The following is a 20,123-nucleotide window of genomic DNA, read 5'->3' on the forward strand; positions in this document are numbered from 1 at the left end:
TCTGGGGAGGCCTCAGGGAGCTTTTACTTATGGCACAAGGCAAAGTGGAAGCAGGCACATCACATGGTAAGAGTAAGAGAAAGGGAGAAGGTGCCACACACTTTGAAACAACCTGATCTCCCAAGAACTCATTATTGCAAGGACAGCACCAAGCCATGAGGGATCTGCCCCATGACTGAAACACCTCTCACCAGGCCCCACCTCCAACCTTGATGATTACATTACAACATGAGATTTGGGTGTTAGAAATAAGCAAACCATATCATATGGACTTACAGAATGCCTTAAATGCATATTCCATTATATGTGTAATTTCATATGGCATTGTTTCTGACTGGGAAGTCACTTCAGAGCAAATAAGGTACAGCAATAGGCCCGTGCGCGTGAAATTCACTGGTGTTACAATGTCTCCCATGTTTCTCTCTTGTGTCTCATCTCTGTTCTTTACTGACTCAGGGACCTAAGTCCTAAGCCCAAGTGTTATAGGAAGAGCACATTTCAGATAGGTACTCAGAGCACCCTTTACAACATTTTAAAGCTGGGTTACAGAAGTTTTAGTTTCAGCAGTTGCTAATTACCTTAAAGAAGGCAATTTCCACATGTCTTATAAAAAACCAGTTTGAAAAATCTACTCTAGAAAAGCAAGGAAAATCAGTAATATCGCAGCATGCTTTTGGATTCTTTCATCTCTTCATAGGGTGGCACTGAATATATAGACTTACATCCTCCCTCGTTGAGGAAGACCTGTCAAATCATCTCTGGATGAACAGACTGAGAGAAATAGACTCAGGGCTGTGGCTGTGTCCACTCTCCCATTTCCTTGCCACAAATCTTGCCTTTCCCATCCCCAAGCCCATTGGTGCTGTTCTTAGTTAGATGGCATTGGCGGAAAGATGCTGGGATCTCAGCCATGCATGCTAGAAAATATAAGCAAGCTGGGGCTGAGTACAAGCCAGGAAGATTAACACATCAATGAGGAGGCTCCTTGTGAAGGATACTCCAAAGACTACTATTGGATCGGGGCATAAGGCACTTGTATTAATTGGATAGACCAACTGCAGTAACCAAGGTTCCTGAGTGTATAATGACTCATGAACAGTCCAAAATAGTTCCAGTTGGTGGATAACTATGCTTCACCCAGAAATCCAGGGATCTAGGCTGACAGGATCTGCCATCTTTAATACATGGTTTTCAAGGTTGCCCTGGACATCAACACCAAGCCACTGGAAGGGAAAAGAGGTCACATAGGAGGTTTTTATGGAACAGACCTGGAACACTACTTCTCACTTTCTTTTGGTAGAACTGAATCATATGTCCACATCTAACTGCAAGGGAGACTGGGCTATAGGCCCAGGAAGAAGAGGAAATAAATTTCATGAGGAACAGCAATCTCTTACACAGTGTCTGTGCCCAAGGGATGGCGATGTGATGTCTGGATTAGGGCAGCAGGAGCTAAAGACAAGATTTTGCTTAAATTCAGACAAGAGGCAGCATTTTCTTTTGAATGGTTCTGCCTGGCTTAGAGTAAGACCTAGCCAGTTGCAGGTGTGGGAAATGGTTTTGGTGGTGGGAATGTTATGGATGTTAATGCCCAGGCCCTGGGGAAAGGGACTGCAAGAATGAAGTAGGGCGGAATTCCTGAACCTAAATCACAAGGACTAAGATTCAAGTCCAGGCTCTAGTGATGATATTGAAGGCCAGTAATGCGGACAGAGGTTTAGATAAAGACTTACATGTGAGGACTTGCCTTGACATTAAGACATAATTCCAGGTCTCCACTGTCAGTGTGTCTAGAACTGCTTGGCTTGGCTCTGAGATAGTTTGGGGGTGGTCCTTATGCTGAAATTCTCCTTAGGCCTCTGTTTTCCAGAAGGGCACTCACTTATGCCCTTCAAAGGGCTTAATTTCTCAGAAGCAAGGGATGGGAATGGTGGCTGAATCCTAGTACCTATGGCTTCCTCAAGCAGCCTTAGTCACACTTCCTAGCTTTTAGGAGTTTACATTAAAATGATGCTGGGATACAGGTTACACATTTCGGATGTCCTGTGACCTCGTAGGACACATTCTGTCTCACAGTTTAGGCATGTAACTTAGGGGCTAAATAACTACCATTAGATTCTATGTAGACAGCTGGAACATAAATTGTATGCTTTGTTTGCTTTCTTCTTTGTGGGTAGCCAAAAAATCTTAAAAATTGTTAAGCCTTTCTGAAAATTGTCTTTTAAGGATGATACTGCCTGTATTATCTGGAGATGTAGTTGGAACAGATGTTGCGAGAGGCTCTTACACTCTAATATGCTGAGAATGCCCATGTATCCCCCAGGCGTGATCACAGAGAATCCAACACATTCATAGCACTACAGGGCGTTACCTTCCACTTGACCCTTCCGTTCTCTTGATTGTTCAATGCACAGGGTTATTAAGAGGCTGAATGATGATTATTACACTCCATTGTGGTTGCCAGCTATGTGCTGGCAGATTTTCGAAAACAGAAACCATTCCAGGTTAATGGTATAATGGAATGTGAAAGATTTTGGTCTTGGAGAAAGCTACATTATTTTGTAGAGCAAAACGTGGGATGATAAAGGTGGCAATGTATTGTGGTATTTGAACATAGAATCTGTGGTAAATCTGCCATTTGCTGGAAACTTGATCTTGGGTTAATTGTAATCATTCAGTGCCTCAGTTTCCTCATCTTAGAAATGGGATTATAACAGTACTCATTTGCACAGGGTTATAGCGAGAACTAAATGAACCAATGTATGCAAAGTGCTTAGCACAAAACCTGGCATATAGTAGGCCCTCAAAAAATTATTTATTATTATAGGCTAAGATTTCTTTAAAAAAACTTGTCATTGGAGTAATAAAAGTGGGAGATTAATCAGTCACCAAATATAAACACTTGTTCTTAGTGGTTAGAACTGGATCCTTAAAATTCTGTTGGTAAAAGTGTTTTTTTTTTTTTTTTTTTTTTTTAAATCAACTCCACCTATATCAGCCTTTTTAGTTATGCACCTTAAAAAGCTATTAGATTAAGTAGGGAAAATGTTCCCCAAAAAAGTCTAGAGCAGAGGCTCTCATAGTGTGGGCTCCAGGTCAGTGCCATCAGCATCATAGGGAACTTGTTAGAAATGCAAATTCTCAGGCTAGGCACCCCAGGCCTACTGAATCAGAAACTCTTGGGGTCGGGCTCAGCAGTCTGCTTTAACAAGCCTTCTAGTTGAATCTAAAGCTCAGATTTTATGAACCCAGACATGCATTTCCAGCTACCTTCTGGAAACTCCACCTGAGCCCCTCATTTACCCTACTCTGCTTCCTCCTGTGGCATCTTAGTTAATAGTCCTGCCACCCACCCTTCTAAATTCTTCTCCTCTCTCACTTTTCACCCAACCAGTCACTGAACACCTGTTAATTCCCTTTCCTGAATGCTTCTATCTGTCTGCCCTTCCCTTCCCACTCTCTTCACCTTCATTCAGGCTCTCACTACCTCTTGTTGGGTTTAGGTTGGTAGTGTCATATTTTTGTTGCATCTTCTGACCTTTGCTTCTTGAGTTTGCCCACTCTTCTCTCCACACTGCTGCAGAGCACTGATGGATCAGTTGTTTCACTGCCTAAAGACATTTCAGTGTAGTAGACAAATTCCTTACCATGAGATTCCCAGTGCTTCACAACCTAACCAGAGACTCTGTTTCCAGCCTCCCCTTCTTCCTACCCCTCTGTCTCCTGCCTTATGCTCCCACCACTCTCACCTTTCTTGTCAATGCCACGCTCCTTCATGGCCCCTTACTTGGCATATGCCTTTGTACGTTCATCCTCATTATCTGTTTACTGAGGTTCTATTTAACAGTTCAGCTTCAACATCACTGATCCTAAAGCCTTCCTTGACCCTCCTAAGTAGATATAGAATCTCTCTTTGCAGTTCTTTGGCCATATTCTACTTTTAAAGGCATTTACTGCTGATATTGATAGCTTTCCTACTAAACTGTGAGCTTCTCAGGGCCAAAACAAACAACAAACAAACAAACAAACAATCTTATTCATCTTTGCACCTCCAGCACAGTGGTTAGTACTTATTAAGTAGGTGCTTAATAAATGTTTGCTGAAGGAATAAAGCAATGACTGTGTGTTGTTACAAGAGGATTTTCCTCCTAAGGAACAAAACCTCAGTTGCCCAGGTATAGAATACTGCCTTTGAGAGAGTATTTATGTTCTGGATCATGGCAGCCATGGAAGAGGATCCGTCTCTGAGGGAAACCACGGGAGAGTTTGGGCAGGTGAAATGTAATTATCCACGCTGGCCCTAAGCCAAGGGTTTGTAGAGCTGCCACCAGGCCAGGGCTAAACACGAATAGGTACGACCTTCATCTCGCCTCCCTTCTGAAGAGCAGCTCCTTGGGCAGCCCAGATCTCCGGAACAGCTTGCTAGGGCCTGGGGTCAGTTTCACTTGCAGGAAAGAGGCAGCAGACCCCTGTGACCCCGCTGAGCTGGCTCCGTCGCCGTTGATTTAAACACACAGCCTGGTGTGGAAAAGGCAGATGGTCTGTGATCTTCCTCTTATTCTTTTCAGCTGCACCACTGCATTCCTTCCAACTGAAGTTAGCAGCACATGCTTCCCTTTCGGGGCACAAGACCCCAGCGTGTAACCATAACTTGACGTCAGGTTACCAGAAGCCAGTTTCCTCACTGTGTGTGTGTGTTTGTGTCTTCATGTTTATTTCTAAAACCAATAAATCTCCCTACCCAAATAACAAAGCAACACATGCATAAATGCAGAAAATTGAAAAGCTATTTTGCAGCTGACCATGAATCCTTTCTGGAAGAAGATGCAGGTTACAGAAAAAGTGGCTGAGCTGGGATTTAAACTCAGGAAGTGTGACTTTGCTGTAGGCTGCGCTCTCGGTGGGTTTACCTGGAGTGGGGGTGGGCTGGAGGCAGCAGAGGCCAACACAAATAGCAGGGACCTCTGAGTCCCCTGGTTTTGAATATAACTAAAGCCATAGAACCTTGGAGCTTCCACAAATATGACCTTGGAGGTGGCCACAGGAGACAGGTGGAGGAATGCAGAGTGGGGAAGGAGGCACGTCCTTTCTACAAAGCAATCTCACATTTAGTCGGTATTGTGCCTCTCAACCATTCTCTAGACAAGATTTTACACCCAGAGCACAGACTTTCCCCTAAGCAGCAATATTCCTGTATGTTCTACTTTTCATTTTCTTGATTCTCCCTCCAAAGGTCTCCAAGCAATTTACAAACTGTAGGTTGTGTTTGCAATTCGTACCCTTAAAGTATATCTATGTTTCTCTCCCCTCTCACTTTTCTTTTGTCTTTTATGATTGTGACTAAAAAAGAGTAAGAGTGGAGACCAAAGCTCATGAATGTATATGAAGCTATTACATTTGCTGGGCGAGATGCATGCTCAGGCACTCCTTTTTAAATGCTTGTCTCCCCATCACCAGAACTGCTTTGGAGCTTTTCCCTCCAATTGCACAAATTCATTATTTACTCTTTTACTGCATCTATTTATAAGTCCGCATGGACCCTCTGGGAGGCCCAGTTCGGGCCTCAAAGCTCCTGTAATGAAGCCTGGCTCACTCTGCTTTGATGTAGCTCACTGCTACTGCTGCTTGGGGGATAGACTGTGTGCCCACCACTTTTTTTGAAGGTCAGCCTGACTGAGGACAAAGGATTTTAAATTGTGCTCTGTGGAATCCTGGAATCTTGAGTAAGCTGCCAAAGAGTTCCAGGAAATAACAAGAATAAAATCAGCCATCGACATTGTTTTATTTTTCAAGGCACTATGATTTCGGTTTTGTTGTTAAAATTTTTCTAGGGTTAAAGTAGACCGTACTCCCTGAAGTTGGTTTTAAAAGTTCACCAGCGGTGTGGGGCAAGTATGTTTGGAGGAGTCAGATGGGAGTAGTCATGGGGACATTCCCTGGTGGTGACTTGTCCCACATAGGGGTTTGTCTATTTGACCGGGTTGTCAGCTCCAAGAGGACGATGCCTGGCAATAGTAAGCACTTAATAAATCTTTGTTGAATAAATGAGTGATTGATTTTTTTGTCCACTCTGTGCCTCTGATGGTCCTGCCTGCAGGCTTAATTCTGTTCCAGATTTTGTGCCCATTTTGACCAAAGAAGGAATTTCATCAGCAGCTTGACTGTATGTGCTTCATATGCTTAAAGTCAGGACCCTCAGGCCTGATTGGGACCAAGTGACCCCTCATGACCCACTGATAGACCCCTTTATGCTCCTTAAGTTTCCTTTGCTGCACAAGGTTTGCTCCCAGGGGAATTCCAGGGTGCTTGGCTCACCTTTGGTTCCAGCTCTTCTCTTTCTCCTCTAGTGATGACTCTCTGTGATTTCAGGGCAGGAGCTCTGGGGTCCTGGCATCCTGGGGTTTCTCTCCAGATGATTGCCTATTCTCCTACTCCAGGGTCTTGGCCACCAGCTGAGCTGACCGGGTCCGTGGCATCAAAAGCTTTGTAGCCTGGCTGCTCCTTGGAATCTGCTTCTCTAGTTAGCCAGATCTCTCCCTCAGAGAGCTGAGCACTTGGGTATGGGGACAGGGTGTGTGTGTGTTAAAGAGAGAGACAGGCTTTGACTCAGTTTCTCTCCTTGAGTGACTTGTAATGCTCCTCCGGACTCCCAACCTCTAAACTCCCCAGAAATGTCAAGGTTCTCAAAGTTCAGAGGAAAGGGGAAGTCTCTAACCTCTACCTAACTGGTCATAGATAAGTTAACAGTAAGAGTACAAGTATTTCCACTAACAAACACATAGAGTGACTCCTTGGGAAAAAGTCGGGGTCCCTGGCCTTTTGCTTCCTAAGGTTGCATTTGTAATAAAGGAACAACACTATTGTCAAAAATAAGATTTATTGCAATTACTTTGGGAAAAGCACTCAACATGAGAGAACTTCACTTCTTAGAGGACTCTGCTAATTTCCCTCTGTAGAAAGTGAGGGGGTATCTCCAGGTATCCTAGTGTCGCTCAATGGTGGTGGAGGCAGAAGTCCTGGTGGTAACTTCTGATGAGGACACGGGGGCCAATGGCCCATGGGGAAGGAAAAGTAAAGAACCTGCGAAAGTCTCCACGTGGGAGAGATGTGGCAAAGAAGGTTTTAGAAGAAGCAGCTGCTGGACTGAAGAATTACTGAAGGGTGGAAAGGGAATTTTAAGAAGTGTCACTTGGGTTATGATTGTAATCTCCTTAAGTGTTTCTTAAGAGCAACATAAAAGGTTCAAATTATTTTTGGCTGCTGGACTAGTTTATTTGGATGAGACACTATGCTAGAATCAAACCACTTGGGAACCAGAGATTTTATTCATCAAATATTAAGTGCCAACTACTGGAGATACAACAGTGAACAAGGCAGACCAAAAATCCTTTCTCAAGGGCTTGTTAGGAGAGACACAAAGTAAATAAAATAAGTAAATTATGTCATAGATCATAAAGTGATAAGTACTATGGAAAAAATAAAGCAGGAGAGGCACATAGAGAATTCCAAGGGAGGAACGTATTGCAAATCTTAAATATGGTGGTCAGCAAACTCTTCCCAGAGAAAGTGACATGGGAGCAGAGATTGGAGGGTGTGAAGCGTGAGCCAGGCAGGCAAAGTCATGGAAGAGTTAGAAGTAGGGTGTATTTATGAACCAGTAAGGAGGCCAGCATGGCAGATGTGGAGTGAATATGGTAGGAGAGATCAGAGAATCAAGGAGACCTAACCATGCTGACTATGTAAGCCATTCTAAAACCTGTGGCTTTTCCTCTGGAGGGCTCTGAGCAGAGAAGTGATAAATACAGCTTAGGTGTGTGTGTGTTTTTATTTTTAGACAGCATTTCACTCTTGTTGCCCAGGCTGGAGTGCAATGGTGCAATCACAGCTCACTGCAACCTCAACTTTCTGGATTCAAGTGATTCTCCTGCCTCAGCCTCCCGATGAGCTGGGATTACAGGCGTCCACCACCACGCCTGGCTGATTTTTTTTTTTTTTTTTGTATTTTTAGTAGAGATAGGATTTCACCATGTTGGCCAGGCTAGTCTTGAAATCCTGACCTCAGGTGATCCACCCGCCTCGGCCTCCCAAAGTGCTGGGATTACAGGCATGAGTCAGCGTGTCCGGCCCAGTTTAGGATTTATTTTATTTTATTTTATTTTTGAGATGGAGTCTCACTCTGTCACCAGGCTGGATGACAGAGTGGAGTGGCCTGATCTCATCTCACTGGAACCTCCGACTCCCTGGTTCAAGCAATTCTCCTGCCTCGGCCTCCCAAATAGCTGGGATTACAGGCACTTGCCACCACGCCCAGCTAATTTTTGCATTTTTAGTAGAGATGAGGTTTCACCATGTTGGATGGTCTGGAACTCCTGACGTGATGATCTGCCCACCTTGGCCTCCCAAAGTACTGAGATTACAGGTGTGAGCCACTGCACTCGGCCCTAGCTTAGGTTTTAATAGGAGGAAAGACGGAAAGGGAAGCAGATGTCAACAGAACAGGTACAAATCCAGTGACAGATGAAGATGGTGACATGAACATAGTGAGAAGTGTTTGGATTATAATTATACATCTATGTACCTATTACTTATTTAAATTAATAAATCATTTACTAAGTAGCTTAATAAACATTTGCTAAGCCTTCACATAGATTATAATCTGAAACCCTAAACCCATCAGCTCCAGAATTCTAGGATTCTAAGGAATCAGAGATGAGAGCCTTGTGTCCAGAATTGGTGGGTTCTTGGTCTAGGTGACTTCAAGAATGAAGCTGCGGACCCTCACAGTGAGTGTTACAGTTCTTAAAGATGGTAGTCTGGAGTTTGTTCCTTCAGATGTTCAGATGTTGTCCGCAGTTTCTTCCTTCTGGTGGGTTCATGGTCTTGCTGACTTCGGGAGTGAAGCTGCAGACTTTCGCAGTGAGTGTTACAGCTCTTAAAGGCAGTGTATCTGGAGTTGTTCCTTCTTCCCAGTGGATTTGCGGTCTCACTGGTCTCAGGAGTGAAGCTGCAGACCTTCGCTGTGAGTGTTACATCTCAAAGGTGGCAAGGACCCAAAGAGTGAGCAGCAGCAAAGTTTATTGCAAAAAGCAAAAGAACAAAGCTTACATGGTGTTGAAAAGAACTTGAGTGGGTTGCCACCGCTGGCTGGGGCAGCCTGCTTTTATTCCCTTATCTGATCCTACCCACATCCTGCTAATTGGTCCATTTTACAGAGAGCTGATTGGCCCGTTTTGACAGAGTGCTGATTGGTGTGTTTACTATCCCTGAGCTAGACACAGAGTGCTGATTGGTGTATTTACAAACCCTGAGCTAGGCACAAAGTGCGTTTAGGATCCCTTAGCTAGACATAAAAGTTCTCCAAGTCCCAAGTGGACTCAGGAGCCCAGCTGGCTTCACCTAGTGGATCCCGCACCGGGCCGGGGTCCGGAGCTGCCTGCCAGTCCCGCGCCCTGCGCCTGCACTCCTCGGCCCCTGGGCGGTTGATGGGACTGAGTGCCGCTGAGCAGGGGGGCGGCGCTCGTCCGGGAGGCTCGGGCCGCGCGGGAGCCCACCGCGGGGGGCGGGCGTTCGCACTAGGCGGGCTGCAGATCCCGAGCCCTGCCCCGCCAGGAGGCAGCTGAGGCCCCGCGAGAACTGCAGCGCAGCACCGGCGGGCCGGCACTGCTGGGGGACCCGGCGCACTCACCGCAGCTGCTGGCCTGGGTGTTAAGCCTCTCACTGCCCTGGGCCTGCGGCGCCGGCCTGCCGCTCCAAGTGCGGGGCCTGCCGAGCCCGCGGCCGGCGGAACTGACGCTGGACTGTGAGTGCCGCGCGCAGCCCCGTTTCCCATCCGCGCCTCTCCCTCCACACCTCCCCAAAAGCAGAGGGAGCCAGCTCCGGCCTCCCTCAGCCCAGAGATGGGGCTCCCACAGTGCAGTGGCGGGCTGAAGGGCTCCTCAAGGGCCGCCAGAGTGGACGCCGAGGCCGAGGAGGCCCGGAGAGTGAGGGCTGCTAGCACATTGTCGCCTCTCAGCCTGAGAAAGCAAGGAGCTGGCACCTTCCTGTCATAGAATCTACTGAGAAGCATAAAGAATGAGTTTCTGGCAGGTGACATTCCATGTGGACAGAGGACCGGGTAGGGGCAAAGGCCCTGAGTTGAGCAAGGGGAACTCAGACGAATAGGATGTGGTTGGAGGTTGGTGCATGAAAGAGTGTGCTGGAGGTTATGTCTCCAAACTAAGTGGGAGGCGATCATGAAGCGCATGGTGATGAAAGTTGCAGGACAGGGTGGGGTTTGGGGAGGGACTCCTCTTAGCAACACCTGCAGCCTTAAGGGAAGATCTGCTTTGCTCAGTCCCAACCTCTTCTAGGGGAAGGAGACAAGCTAGTTTTCCCGCAACCAATTGGGATGCTTTGAGACTCTGAGGCAGAGGGTCAGAGCTGGAAGAACCTTCAACATCACCCAGCTACTTTCACTCATTAAGTGTGCAGAGGATGGCGTGGAAGCCTTGGAGGCCAGGGGAGTTTTTAAGGTTACCAGTTAGAAAATGGCAGAGCTGGGCCTTTAGCCCTGGACAGAGTTTTGTCAGTTGCACCTGAATGTGTTGGAAGCTTTATTCAGCCTCTCCCTTTTCTCCTTGATCTAGTGGGATGGGGCCCCATCTCTCAGGCATCTATTGGCAGAAACCCATTCATCTGAGGATCTGGTTTCTGTTTTGGCAGGTAAATCATAGATGGCACAGATTTTGCCCCAGAATCGAGCTGGTCTTGGACTTTTTCTCAGGAGTTTTGCCTTACGGTCCTTTTTTGCACCTCTTGTCATCTGCCTTGATTTGAGACTTGCTCCAGGCTCCAATCTCTTGCTTGTGTGATCTGCTCTTCTCTGCCTGATGACCTACCTGAGGCTGGGCCCAGTTCTGTTTGCTCTCTCTCCATCCACCCATGTTCTGTACAAGACTAGAATACCAAAGCCTCATTTCTCTCCTACTATAGACTCCAAAATACTCTTTTCTAAACCCAGCCCGTAAGGGCTCTCTTCATGTCTGTCCCACTTTCCTTTTTCTGCATACATTCTTCTCCTCGCGTCCTTAGTTCTCTCCCTTTCTGTTTTAAATCCTGATGTCTTCTTCCTCATCTTGTATTATCTTCCTTATTAATTACCCCACTACTCACAAAAAATGTTTAGGGACAGTTGGATAATTTGGCAAGAAAGAATCCTTTTGGGAGTGAGGGATAAGCAGGGAAAGAAGCTGTGAATAGTCATGCTTTGTTATTTTTTCGCTATTACATCACTTCCCATAACAAGTAGGGCACTGAATTTCAGGTTTGATCTGCACTGTGTGGAGTGGAGCTGTTATGTCTACTTTTCTTCCTCCTTCTTTGAACTATGTATTTTCATGCAATGGACAAAGATTTCCATTCTTCAGATTGCAATTTTAGACGGCCACATACGAGCTTCCTGGTAAACCAAACACTTATGTTTCTCTCACCTGCTGCCACCAGCTCACAACACCTTGGTTTGACACCCATTTGTACCATTTCCTATGGCTTCAAGTTTTGATCAGCCTATGCTTTCAAATATCACCTCTATTCTGATGACTGTCAATTTTATTCCTCTAGCCCAACGATCTCTCCGGATTTAAACCTCTTTAGATTGTCACAAAGCTTCAGTCTCTGATAACCATTACAAGTTTGCGACTGAGTTTGAGTCCCATAACTTTCTGGCCTTCATCTGAGGTAAGTTACTCAACTTTTTTTGTTTTGTTACTTAGCTTTTAAGCTACTTTTTCCTCTCCTGAAAATGGGAGAGAATATGAATACCCACCTGAAAGGGAGGGTGGGAAGACCAAATGACATAATTCATAATTGATGTAGAAGTGCCTTGTAGCTTGTAATGGACGTAAAAAAGCCGTCTCCAAATCTTCGTTGCCTCGTGAGTTGTATTTGCAACTTCAGCAGATACCAGATAAATTTAGAAATTGCCCCTGCAATAGACATATGTTGCCACCAGGTGGCAGGAGAAACCTGTGATGCAATCAAGGAGGACAAACATTCTCAGAGAGAATTAATAAAATAAATTCTGATTGTTAGAAGCAGCCAACTCTTTAGTGTTTATTAAATAAACAACGAAGCTTATTTATAAATCACAGAAACCCGGACTACACCAAATATGAATCCTCTAATACAGGATGTTTCAAACAGTTTTTAGGCCCTGGTACTCATTTTCCAGCTGAAATCTTACACAGAACCCCAAGTATAGAAAGTAGATAAAAGTGGCAGAACTTTTTCTGAAGTAGGGCAGGCACATTGGGAGTTAATTCACTCATCCTCCTTCTTTATCCTTGAGCCACCTCTGCCAAACCTCAGGTCTTCCTGGGACTGAGTTCTAAACCACTGTTCTAACAACTGTATTAATACCCTTTAAAAATATTCCTTTGTCATTGTAAAAAATGCATATTACTCTAAAATATATAGAATTTTAGATAGAGTTTATATAAAATATAAATTATAAATGTACTTAAATGTGTGTAAATATAAAATTATAAAATTTGGGCTGGGCGTGGTGGCTCATGCTTGTAATCCCAGCACTTTGCGAGGCTGAGGTGGGCAGATCACTTGAGGTTAGGAGTTTGAGACCAGTGTGGCCAACATGGTGAAACCCCGTCTCTAATAAAAAATACAAAATATTAGTTGGGCATAGTGGCGGGAGCCTTTAATCCGAGATACTTGGGAGGGTGAGGTAGAAGAATCTCTTGAACCCGGAAGGCAGAGGTTGCAGTGAGCCAAGACTGTGCCACTGCACTCCAACCTGGGTGACAGAGTAAGACTCCATCTCAAAAATAAAATAAAATAAAAAATAAAATTCATAGAGTTTGTAGCATATAAAAATATATAAAATACAGAATTTTAACAGAATCTATGTAGAATATATACTATATAAATGTATATGTTTTTAGTTTTAGAATGAAAAAAGGGTCATTTTTTGAGGCACTGTAGAAAGTGACTATAAAGAATATTTCTAACATTCCAAGCTGCTCTTTACCTCTGACTTCAGACTGTTGGATATTTTTTTACCTAGCTGTTGGTTCAAGATGGCAGACTGAGCACACACATTCAGCCTCTTCCACCTTTAAAAGTGTCAACAGGAATAAGTGAATTCAATGTAAGAAGGTATGTAAATAAATGAGTTTATTAAAAAGTGAGAATGAATGTGACATAGGAGAAGGTCAGCTGTTTTGAGGAGTTTCTAGAATATAGAAGGCAGAAGGTGTATCATATTTAAGCTCATGCGCAAACCAGACTAGAGAGGGCCAGGGCTCAGTTCTGCCTAGAGAAAGCAGGAGTGATGGGGAGCAGGTTTCTGTGGGAAGGAGAAGAGCCTGCCCCACTCCCAGAAGTCCGTGGTGTGGAGAAATGCAGAAGGAAAGTAGGGGGAATGGCCAACCTGGAGATAAGGAGCAAACTGTCTCTAGGATGGCTGCCTTGATCAGGTTTTAAAGCCTCTCTCACTACTAATGAGTGTTCTTTCCATCTAAGGCTGAAAGGAAATCAATATTTTCTAAAGTAATTGAGAAATCTGTATGCAAGGGGCCAGGCCCCACAATATGGATGGTTGGAGTCCATAAGAGCATCTTCTTAATATAGGCTCTGGGGTCAGAGGATGTCAGAGATGGTGCCACCCGCCTGCTCTGCTTTCTCACACCAGGAAGAGATGCCTTCTAGTGAACACACTTCCCCTACAGACAAAAAGCCCACATTCACTCCTCTTACTAGAGGGGCAAACATAAACCCATCTTTCTGCATTGATTAACCTATCAAGGGTGTCCAATCTTTTGGCTTCCCTGGGCCACATTGGAAGAAGAATTGTCTTGGGCCACATATAAAAGACACTAGTGCTAATAATAGCTGATGAGCTAAAAAAAAAGATAATTGCAAAAAAATAAAATCTCATAATGTTTTAAGAAAGTTGATGAATTTGTGTTGGGCCGCATTCGAAGCCATCCTGGGCTGCATGCAGCCTGCGGGCTGTGGGGCTGTGGGGGTTGAACAAGCTTGACCTAGACCATTCTGCAGAAATGTGAATGGAGAGCCAGTGCTCACCAGGCTCGTGAAGAGAGTGAGCAGCATAAAATGAGAATGAACAAACAGAACTGACCCCAGAGAAAGTAGGGACAATTTAAGGAAAATAAGGGAACTTTAAAAGGATTATGAAGAATGTGAATTATTCAAGATAATGTACTCATAAAATGAAAAGGGTATATTATGATAAAGAGGCCACAAGTGAACAGAGAAAATTCCATAGAGATTTAAAAATAAGATCCGTGAATTTAGGCTGCCACAGTGCCCAACTCTAAGGGTGCCCTTTGCATTGTAGTGCTGTAAATGGAGCTATCTGGATGTGCAGTGCACAGCTGGTGTGGTCACATGTGATGACTTGAATGTGGAGGTCAGGGTATCTGGGTTCAAGTGCAGACTATGGCATGACTGGAGAGATGGCTTGACTTCTCTGGATCTTAGTTTACTCTTCCACTAAAATACTGTGGGGCCAGGGATATATTCAGTGAGGGCACAGCATGAGGCCTTTTTCTGTCTTTGGTTCCTTTAGATGTTAAGAGGTACCCCTCCACTCTTCAGCACTTCCCGAAGGTAGCTCTGCCACTGTCTAGGTCATTTAATATATGCATTTAGCCAGTTGCGGTGGCCCATGTCAACACTTTGGGAGGCTGAGGCGGGCGGTTCACCTCAGGTCAGGAGTTCAAGGCTAGCCTGGTCAACATGGGGAAACCCTGTCTCTACCAAAAATACAAAAATTAGCCAGTGTGATGGGCACCTGTAATCCCAAGTACTTGGGAGGCTGAGGCAAGAGAATTGCTTGGACCTGGGAGGTGGAGGTTGCAGTGAGCTGAGATCGTGCCATTGCACTACAGCCTGGGTGACAAGAGTGAAACTCCGTCTCAAAAAAAAAAATATATATATATGTGTGTGTGTGTGTGTGTGTGTGTGTGTGTGTATATATATATATATATATATATGTGCATTTATAACCTGTTGGAACTCTTTCCTCCTTTGGATCTGAAGCTGGGAGTGTGAGGGAATTGGGAGGGCATCCTGCACCCAATCTTTGACTAGTCCCAGAACAATTCTTTCTTGGCAATGTTTCAATACTGGGCTAGTATATATCTCCTTCATAAAGATGAGAGTATAGAAAAATCAATATAAGGTTTATGGAAAAGTTCTGTAGCACAAGAGAAGCATGGTAATGTACTGTGACTAAGCAAATTCACTTTCTTCTGAAATAGATTTTGTGCAAGTAAATGAAACCATTAAAAAAATATCAATTCCTAAAAAGAGGATACTTTCTTCCATTAAACTGACCAGGCTGTTATGGGGGGTGGGGATGGGGAGTAAGAACATAAAATGATGCGTAGAAATGAAAAAAGTATAGTAGCTAAAATAAAATCCATATAAGGATAAAGAAAGTGAAGACACACTACTATAAAAAAGCAGTTAGACTGGGTGTGGTGGCTCATGACTGTAATCCTGGCGCTTTGGGAGGTTGAGGCAGATGGATTGCCTGAGCTCAGGAGTTCGAGATCAGCCTGGGCAACACGGTGAAACCTTGTCTCTACTAAAATACAAAAAAGTAGCCGGGCATGGCGGCAGGCGCCTGTAGTCCCAGCTACTTCGGAAGCTGAGGCAGGAGAATTGCTTGAACCTGGAAGGTGGAGGTTGCAGTGAGCCGAGATCACGCCACTGCACTCCAGCCTGGGTGACAGAGTGAGACTTTGTCTCAAAAAAAAAAAAAAAAGAAAAAAGAAAAAAAAAAAAAAGAAAATCAATCAGGTAGAAAATGAACTTTAAATGTTTTCAGAATGCAGAGGAAAAGGCCAAAGATATTCAAGCAATATGAAAGAAGATAGAAACTACCAGCAATAGAGAGCAGAAATTCACTTCATAATTAGGTATTCTAGAAAAAGAATCCATAACAAATGGAGTACAGGCAATAAACAAAGAAAAAGGCAATAAAAATATTTCTGAATTGAAAAAAAGTCTTTAAAAAATTGGATTTCAAAGAAAAAGAAACAAATTCTACAGGCATCCTGAACAGAGAAGAAAGAAATTGGTTGCTGACAAATGAGCAAAAAGCATTGTCAATGCGAAAAGCCAGAAAACAATGTAGTGATGCATATAGAACTTCCTGGAGAACGCTGTGGTTCTTATGTGAAGAAGATAGGAAGACAGTGTCAGATATGTTTGGTGTCTGGAGAAATGTTTTGAAAAATATACACCTACATAATAATGCTTAACAAATTAGTCATGAATTGTTCAGGGTTATTGAGACATTAATTAAAGTACAGTGAGCATTGACTATATTAAACATGTAGACATAATTTAAGTAATAGTGATAGATGTGGTTACACAGAAGACAAAAGGTTATTTGTAAAGAAATTATACATATTACATAAATTTAAAAGAGAATATAATCTGAATTTAAAATAAAGGAAGTTAGAAAAAGACTAGAGGGCAAGAGAAAATACCAGTGGTAATCTCCACATATCCAATAGATTACAGTAAAAATGACAGTCTGTATATTTGATAACTAAACATAGATTTTAATGTTTTAGATGCAGTTTACCAGAATTCCAAATATTTGCAGAAGATTAAAACAAAATGTGGCTTATACAGAAAATTAGAACGGAAAGGGAATATTAAAAAGCACACACACAGAATGCATAAAATGGCTTAGAAAGACCAAGTGTAACAAGCATGAGAATAAATGTAAATGGTTTAAATTTTCCATTAAAAAAGGTTTTAAACATTCTCCGATTTGATCATAAAATAAATGCAATGATTTGCTATGTTCCTAGATATCCCTAAACAAAAATTACATAAAAAACAATGAAATTAGAAGGCAGAAACATATTACAAAAACAGAAAAGAAAAAGAAAGCAGCGTGGTCATAGTAATCATCAATTGAGTCATTTAGAATCATTTTACATTGCTAGAAGTTTTGAAACAGATCAGTGGTTCTCTAAGTATACATCAGAATCACCTGGAGGCCTCTTAACAGATTAGTGGGCCCCACTCAGAGAGTTTCCAACTCCTTAAGTCTGGGGAGGGGCCTGAGAATTTGGATTTCTAACAGATTCCTAGGTGAGACTGATGCTGTTGGTCCAAGGACTACATATTGAGAAACACTGATTAAGAGTGAAGATTTGATGGTAATGAAACTTTGTGTGCTAAGAAATAGCATCGAAATAAACATAACAAAAAAAATTGGAAGTACAAGAAGACAAGAGAATAGCAAATTTCAGCACATTATATTAAATAGAAGTAATTTAATAATACAATTAAATATTTTAGTTAATATCATTATAGTAATACTATGCAAATAGAAATATATCCTTTCAACTGTCCATGGGATATTTGGATTTAATCACAGATTAGTATACCTTTGTAAATATCCATTTATAAAGATCAAGATAGAAAAATACACGATTAAAATTTTCGGTACATATATATTACACATAGGAGCTAGAAACTAAATGAAATACTAATTTAAAAAAGTACAAATAAAGAATTATAGGTAAATAAGTTTAAAAATAGAAAACAGTAGAATTTATAAATAATTATTAGAACTGGTTCTTAGCCAGGCATGGTGGCTAATGCCTGTAGTCTAAGCATTTGGTAGGCCAAACCAGGAGGATCACTTGAGCTCAAGAATTCCAGACTTGCTTGGGCAACATAGCAAGACCTGTCTCTACTAAAAATAAAAAATAAAAAAAATTAGCCAAGTTCAGTGGTCCATGCCTGTAGTCCTAGCTACTCAGGAGGTTGAGGTGGGAGCCCAGGAAATCGAGGCTGCAGTGAGCTATGATTGAGTCATTGCACTCCAGCCTCGGTGACAGAGGCCCTGTCTCAAAAAAAAAAATAAATAAATAAACAAACAACTGGTTCTTAGAAAACAAAGTTCTGGAAATTTTAATCAGTTAAAAGTGGAGAAAAATGTATATAAAAGTATAGCTTAGATCAGTAATATAATGATAAATATGTGGAATATTAAAAATTTAAGTTAGTAATAGGGACAATTGTAATAGTGAATTAGAGATTCCCTAAGAAATGGATGGGTTTCTTGAAGAAAAAAAATTAAATCTCAAAAAGAACTCCCCCACCACACTCTAGGCTGGAGATGATTATGTTCTTCCCCAATTGACGAGGATTGAAACATTTTCATATCATTTGCATTGGTTCTAGAATATGGAACCTGATGAGTTTAAAGCCAATTCAAAGGTAGTGTAATTGCTGGGCGCAGTGGCTCACACTTGTAATCCCAGCACTTTGGGAGGTTGAGGCGGGTGGATCACTTGAGATTGGGAGTTTGAGATCAGCCTGGCCTACATGGTGAAACCCTGTCTCTACTAAAAATACAAAAATTGGCCGGGCATGGTGGCCCACGCCTGTAATCTCAGCTACTGGGGAGGCTGAGGCGGGAGAATTGCTTGAACCCGGGAGGTGGAGGTTGCAGTGAGCTGAGATCATGCTGTTGCACTCCAGCCTGGGTGACACGAGTGAGACTCCATCTCAAAAAAGGAAAAAAAGAAAGAAAAGTAGCATAATTTAAATATTCTCAATGGGGTTGAATGAAAAGGAAATCTGTAAATTTTAAATGTTAAAAAAATAAAAAGTGAACAAAGATGACACAACAGAACCAAATAGTTTATTCCATAAAGGAAAAGATTACTTTCAGGAATTTATTACAATAAGACATCATAGCCATAGAGTCACAATAAGACTCTTAAAAATTACTTTATTACTGCCTTAATAAATGCTGAAAAAGTGATAAAACATAAAATACATAAATATTATACTCATTTTACTAGAAAACTTAGCATTATCAAGAGTATCTTGCCTTTGACAAAAATGTAGTTGGTGGTGATCAATTATGGTGATCTAGTTTCCATTAATTTTATAAAATTAGGGGAAGCATTTACAATTCCCCAAATAGAGAATTCAATTGGGTCAGTTTGCTCTTGCTTATATGGAATGCACCTCTTAAGTAGTGTGTGTATCAAGCTGTCTTAAATGTTCCCTCTCTCCTTCATACCTTTGCTTCCCTGGTGCCATCATTTGTGGCTCCAGTGGTAAGGTTGTTTACACATGAGACACATGGCTCCAGCCAGGGTGCATATGTGGGAAAGACCTACTTGGGATTTCTTTTTTCTGGAGAAAAGTGAACTAGAAGGCATTTCTTGGACTTCCTTTGCATCTTTGTGTACAGTTCATGGGTGTCATTTTCTGAGCCATACAGCATCTGTGATAGAGAAGACTCAGGAGCAAGAGTTTGGAATGAAAGATAAGATAGTATGAACACACTTCTCCACTACAGGAATCCTTAAAAATATTGCTAATGGCCTTTTGGTCTGGGAAGTGGCAGAGCTGAGCCATCAGCTCCCTCCATGTGCTCTCCTTGCCTACTCTCTGACTGTCCGCCCTCTGAGCTGCCAAGACAGATCAGGTCACCTCCTTCACCGAGGACTTCCTGGCCGGATGCCTCACTGCAGCCATCTCCATGATGCTGTGGTCCCCGGCGAACGGGTCAAGCTGCTGCTGCAGGTGCAACGTGCCAGTGAACACATCATGCCTGACAAGTGGGTAAACAGCATCGTGGACTGCATGGTCCGTATACCCAAGGAGCAGGGTGTGCTGTTCTGGAGGGGCAACCTGGCCAATGCCATTTGCTACTTTCCCACGTAAGCCCTCAACTTTGCCTTGAGGGATAAGTACAAGTAGGTCTTCCTGGGGTGGGGGGCATGTGGACAAGCATGTGCAATTCTGAAGGTATTTTTCAGGAACCTGGACTCTGGAGGGGCAGTCCAGGTCTGCTCTCACTGCCTTATCTACCCCTGGATTTTTCCAGAACCCACCTGGCAGCCAGGAAATTGGGCATAAAGTGGGAGCTCGAAGGCCTGGGAGATTTTCTGGGGAAGATCACTAAGTCTGATGGGATCTGGGGCCTCTATCAAAGCTTTAGTGTCTTAGGCTGGGCACCATCATGTACCTGGTGGCCTCCCTCAGTGTGTACAATACAGCCAAAAGTGTACTCCCTGACCTCAGGAACACTTACATCATGGTAAACTGGAAGA

The 20,123-nt window shown here is 43.1% G+C and overlaps 1 long non-coding RNA gene across 1 annotated transcript; it reads left to right on the forward strand.

Moving 5' to 3' along the window:
• Positions 1-9,356: 9,356 nt before the first annotated feature.
• Positions 9,357-13,868, forward strand: LOC110741374. Its single transcript, XR_002517476.2, has 3 exons — positions 9,357-9,799; positions 11,599-11,715; positions 13,058-13,868. It is a non-coding gene; the product is annotated as an uncharacterized LOC110741374 (long non-coding RNA).
• Positions 13,869-20,123: the final 6,255 nt, after the last annotated feature.

Source organism: Papio anubis, chromosome 13 (genome assembly GCF_008728515.1).
Source record: "Papio anubis isolate 15944 chromosome 13, Panubis1.0, whole genome shotgun sequence".
In the NCBI taxonomy this organism is placed as follows: domain Eukaryota; kingdom Metazoa; phylum Chordata; class Mammalia; order Primates; family Cercopithecidae; genus Papio; species Papio anubis.